Source organism: Loxodonta africana, chromosome 14, assembly GCF_030014295.1.
Source record: "Loxodonta africana isolate mLoxAfr1 chromosome 14, mLoxAfr1.hap2, whole genome shotgun sequence".
NCBI lineage: Eukaryota > Metazoa > Chordata > Mammalia > Proboscidea > Elephantidae > Loxodonta > Loxodonta africana.
Genome location: NC_087355.1, coordinates 81,923,592 through 81,929,735, shown reverse-complemented (window position 1 = coordinate 81,929,735; position 6,144 = coordinate 81,923,592).

Genomic DNA, 6,144 nt, shown 5'->3' with positions numbered 1-6,144 from the left:
TGGAATAGCTGATCAAAGGACCACGGGCCACGGGTGGCTGCACACCAGCGTTGGGGAGGGCAAGGGCTGGGTCAGGAGGCATTTTAATTCTACCCACAACATTTGATTTCTTGGGGAGAAGTCTGAAGCAAATACAGCACAATAGTTAACATCTGTTAAACCTGAATAGTGAAGCTATGAGTATTCATGAGAGCAGCGGCTGGCAAATACTTTTAACCACAGTCTGTAATAAGAAAGACATTTTACACACACATACGTGCACGCGTACACACACACATACACCTGAAATAACATCCATGAGACAGTACTCACTTTTACCACATTCGATACATCCTATAGTTTCCATTCTAGCCTATTCTAATCTAGTCTTGTCTATTAAAGATGCCTGTCTGCAATCTAATGAGCCTATACCTATAGTTTGGGGTTAAAAAAAATACATTATATTACTCTGTTCTTTTCTGAGTGCTAGAATATTTCATAACAAAAAAAAAACTGATAGCAGCAACCATTGGCATACCTCCTATTATTGCTAAACTTTGTGCTAAACATTTTACATCTGTGTTTCACTGAAGTATCAAAATAACCATGGGAACTGAGCATTAAGCTATTCCATTTTAAAAACTTCATTCCAAGGCTCAGAGAATCTGAATAGCTTATTCAGGGTCACATAGATAGGATCATGAGCTGGGATTTACCCCAGGTCTTACTAATGGCAAATGTCAGACGGTTTCCCCCTGGCTATAACTTAACCATGACCATGACCTCATATTAGGGCTGTAGACCACAGGGGCCTCAGTCAAATGGCAGGACAGAAAGCCTGCCTACTGGGTGCATGGCTCAGTGGTTGAGAAGATAGTGTGGAGTCAAAATTTTGGGCTCAAGTCCTAACTTCCAATTTTGGGGAGACCTTAGAAAAGACATTTCACCCTCTCTGAGGCTTACGTCTTTAAAACGGGTATGATAATATTGATACAGGCCCTTTTGTTATCTCCCATGAGGATGAAGTGACAAAAGCAGTGTGAAGATGATTTTTCGTCTGCAGGACGTTCTAGTGCAAGTCGTGGCTGGTTTGGGGGAACACAGCAGGTGCTAGTTAAGAGGATCCAGCAGGTCTCAGTGCAAGGAGCGAGGAGCCAGCAGGTCTCAGTGCAAGAAGCAAGGAGCCAGCAGGTCTCAGTGCAAGAAGCAAGGCACCAGCAGGTCCAGTACAAGGACAGAGGAGCCAGCAGGTCTCACTGCAAGAAGCGAGGAGCCAGCAGGTCTCAGTGCAAGGAGCGAGGAGCCAGCAGGTCTCAGTGCAAGGAGCAAGGAGCCAGAAGGTCCAGGTTTGGCTCACGTCTCCTCCACTTCCCGGCTGTGTGGCTTTGGGCAAGTCACCCTCTCTGATCCTCAAGTTCCTCACATGCAAAATGGAGATTGTTACAACCCACAGTGTTGTCTTGAGAATTAGAAATGATATTTTGAAACAACTAGCTCCAAGCCTGGCATGTAGCACTTAAGAAACAAGAACTGTTTTCATGAATCGTCGGTTTCGTTGGCTTTGATCAGGAAACCGAAGGCTGAACACAGGCCCCAAAACACTTTATTAAAATGATGAAAGCATTCAGAGAGGGGGCGTGCACCAGTCTGCATGGAAGAAAGCTGCCTCTTGCTTTTATTTCTATCCTCATTTCTTCACATGAAGAATAAGGAAGTTCTTGCACAACTGTGCAACAAAATGCAATGATTGGTCGTTCCAGGTTGTATCACAAGGCTTGCAGCCTGGCGTGCTCGGCTCTGCGCTGAGGCAAGGGCCTTGGTCAAGGGGTGAAGAAAGAGATGGGAGGAAGTGGAAGTAGTAGAACTCTGGGGCTATTCTGTACACAGGTATCTTATGAAGGAATTCTCAATGTCCTGCCCGCACCCCAAGCCCTGGGTGGGTCTGAAATCCAGAGACAGAGCAGAAGTGGAGGGCAGGCTCAGTCGTGGGAAAGGGGTTGGGTACAAGGACCGGGGGGCCAGTGGCATTGAACTAAGCTTTCCTGGGCTGCTTTGCCACTTGTAAGGCATCCTGTTATTGTCGAGTTGATTTCAACTCATAGCGACCCTATTAGAAAAGAAAAACCAAACCCACTGCTGTTGAGTTGATTCAGACTCCTAGTGACCCTACAGGACAGAGTAGAACTGCCCCATAGGGTTTTCGAGGCTATAAACCTTTACTGAAGCAGACTACCGCATCTTTCTCCTGCAGAATGCTTGAGCTGCCAACCTTCGGTTTTAAAGCCAAGTGTTTTAACCACTGTGCCACCAGGGCTCCTTCGCAACCCTGTATGACAGAGTAGTATCGCCCCACAGGGTTTCCAAGGCTGTAATCTTTACAGAAGCAGACTGCCATACCTTTCTCCTACAGAGCATCTAGTGGGTTTGAACCGCCAAGCTTTCGGTTAACAGCCGAGCACTTCACCACTTCGCCACCAGGGCTCCTTTGGGAGGCATAACCCTCCCTCAATTCGTAACATGAGGTGGCCACGGTGGGCTCAGGGTTCTAGCACCAGTTGTGCCGGCGATTCACTGTGCAAACTCAGGGAAGTGGCAACCAGTCACGGGATGGTGCAAGACCAGGCAGCCTTTCACCTGGTTGTGCTTGGGGTTGGCATGAGTTGGGGGCTACTCAATGGCAGCTAACCACAACAATGCTCCCTGTGAGACGCTGCTGGCCAGTATTTAGATGAAGACGCAGAGTGGTGGGTTGATGTCTGAAGAATGCCCCCAGGACACTGTGATACATTCCTAGGTGCTGTTATTGTCAGTTAATGTGCCCACCGCTCCCGAAGCACCAGGGAGCAGAGGTGGCAGGGACTGTCCCCGCAGCCTCACTGCTCACCATGGTGCCAACCACTAGGTAAAAAATATGTGTTGGATGAATGAATACAGGAGGCATTGCCTTTGCAGAGAAAGTGTAGACTCTAAAGCCAAACCTCTTAGGTTCAAACCCTAGAGCTGGAAAAATCTGGGCTCGGATGCTAGATTTGCTACTTATCAGCTGTGTGGCCTTGGGCAAGTTACTTAATGTCTCTGTGCCTTTGTTTCCTCGTCTGTAAAACAGGCACATAATATCATCCTCTTCAAAAAAATGTTACGAGGGTTAGATGGGATTATACCTATAAAGTGTTTAGCACCATGTCTGTTTTTATTGTTAGATATTTGTAGATTCGACCTTGTACCTAGTTTAAATGGTGCAGGGGAGTCCACGTCTTAGAGAGAGAGGCTTGAACAGGGCTTGTCCCATTCACTATGGGTTCAAACACTTGAAGCCCTTCTTCCAAATTGCTGTGGAAAGTGACTGACCACCTGAAGGATACAGCCTCCTTCATGTGTTCCTTGGAAACTCTTTCTATAACAAAGTAGCTTTTAAGAGTAGCAGGGCGCCAAGCCCCACGCATTGCTAAAGGAGGTGCTTCTTACATAAAACAGTCTAAACAGCTTCCCAGCTAGGAAGGTGTCCAGTTTATGCAGCCACAAGATTGCGATTAGAGTGTCCCGTTTTAAGGGGATCTGAGCAGCTGAGACCAGCTGGGCTCCGCAGTCCCGGCTGGTCAGTATTCTGGGCCACGCCACCGAGGGGGTGCATGTTGGGATGCAGAGGGGCACATTTTCAGCAGGACCTGGAACCCACATCTATGGATTCTTGGCAAGGACCAGGAGCATAGATGCTGCTGCTGGTTTAATTAGGGAGTCAGCAGGGGATGCCGGGGCTACCACGTGACTCACACAGCCTTCCACAAGCTGTAATTACCAGAGCTTCCTCAGACCGTGGATCTGCTGCGGGCTGGACTTCAGGAAGGGGTTAATGAGAAAGACACAGCCTCTGTGTGTGTTTTTAATGGACAGCCATCGATATGCCCTAAAGAGAAGCTACAGCGCTCAGAGGCATTTAGACAATGTGAAGGGACACACGGAGGCTCAGCCTTCACCTGTGAAGGTAAAGGTAGGGTTGAATGCCTGTGGCCAAGGGGTTGAGCACGGAATTCACCAGAGACTCAGGTTTAAATCCTGCCTGGTGTGTGAGCGCAGGTCATCCATTCCCAGTGAATAAACTTATTCAGTGAATATTCCTCTCTCTGCCACCATGCCAGATCTATAAAATGGGCTTGATGTTAGAATTAAATGAACTACTGGTTGTAAAGGGACATTTAATTTTAAGGTCAACCCCATTTTCAGTGGTGTTTTCAGAGTAAGACAGACTAGGAAGAAAGGCTTAGTGGTATACTTCTGAAAATCAGCCAGTGGTAACCCTATAGATCAAAACAGAATGTTGTTCCATACAGTGCTAGAAAATGAGCTCTCCCCAACCCCAGGGTGGAACCAAAAACCAAACCCGTTGCTGTCGAGTCGATTCCAACTCATAGTGACCCTGGAGGACAGAGCAGAACGGCCCCGTAGAGTTTCCAAGGAGTACCTGGTGGACTCGAACTGCCAACCTTTTGGTTAGCAGCCATAGCAGTTAACTACTACACCACCAGGGTCTCCCCAGGTTGGAAGGCACTCAAAATACACAGCGGTCACAACGATGGACTCAGGAATATCAACGATCGCGATGATAAAGCAAGATCGGGCAGCATTTTGTCCTGTTGTATATGCGGTCACCATGAGGTGCAGCCAACTTGACAGCACTTAACAACAAAGTGACTGATACAATAATATGACTTTTCTTTCAGCTCTTGGTAATAAATTATTAAAACTAGAAACAGGCAGGTGATAAATGCCCCTATATTCACCCCACTTTATCAACAGCACTCATTCACTGAGTGTCTCTCACGTGCCAGGAGCAGCTCTAGGCATTTGGGATGATGCATCAGTGAGCATAACAGACCAAGTCCCCTGCCCTTCGGGGAGACCAACAATGCGCACTGTGAGGCAGCAGGACGTGTGAGCAAGGCCAGCAGAGCACAGGAGGGAGCTGAGGCACTGACGGGTGAGGGTCATAACCAGGTGGTTGGGGTCGGCCTCATGGAGGACTGGAGAGATGAGGGCTTAGGCACGTGGACAGCTGGGGGAGGAGGAGCAAGGAGGCCAGTGTGGCTAGTGGGGAGTGGTCAAGGGCAGAGCAGCAGGAGGGATGAGTGGCTAGTGTGGCCTCCCCAGCTCTTTCTTCAGCAGGGGTCCTGAGAAATGCTTTCTCCACTGGGGCTTGCAGACACCACCTGCCCAGAGAGGGAAGCCCTCGTGGGGCAGGGGAGGGCAGGCTGGTGGTGATCTTCAACGGGCCTACCAGCTCTGATGGGCTCCAGTGAGGAGCCACCCACCACTTCTTACTGGCTCCCTCTGCTGCTGGGACAACCCCAGGTTGGCCACTCCAGATTCTGACGTATCCTCAGAGCGCCTTTCCCTCAGCAGAAGCTGCAGCCCTCTCACTACCAGGGAATTCGCTCCACCGGAAGCCCTTCCTGAATCCCATTCCTCTTCTCTGGGACCCAGGGCCCCTCTTCTGTCTGAGGCGGAGGCCTCCCCTCTTCAGTGACTACTCTGGACAAGTTGTCCCTTCTCTGGGGCACCTTCAAGGTGTAGCTCTCCATGACTGCTACCCACCACTCAGCGCTAAGATGAGGCCTTCTCCAAGTGTCACGTCTGCGTTCACCACCCAAAGTCTGTGCTCAGTGTCTCCACCATCTCCACTGATTCACCTCTCATTTACTCCCTGTCCCCCACCCCCTTCCTGACACCCTCTCCTCCCTGGGCTTGGATGATCCTCGCCTCTCTTCTTTCCTCCAAACTGCTGTCCCCGCTCTTCGTGGAATGCCCTTCTGCTGGTTCTGCCACTCTGAAATGCTGGGTCCCCCAGCTGCACCACTCTGCCTTCTCCTCCGCCTCAGCCCACAGTGAAGTGGGTGGTACCATCCCTTCTTTGCTTTAACACCAACCCCTAAGCGAATGAGTCCTACATCTCTCTCCAGCCTGAACTCCAGACTTTCATATACAGTGTCTACCATCTCCTGAAAATCTCTCAGGTCCCTCAAAGTCCATATGCACCAATTTAACTTCACATCCCTGGTGTGCAGCGGTTAAAGTGCTCAGCTACTAACCAAAAGGTCGACAGTTTAAATCCGCCAGCTACTCCTCAGGAGAAAGACGTGGCAGCCTGCTTCCATAAAGATTCATGGCCTT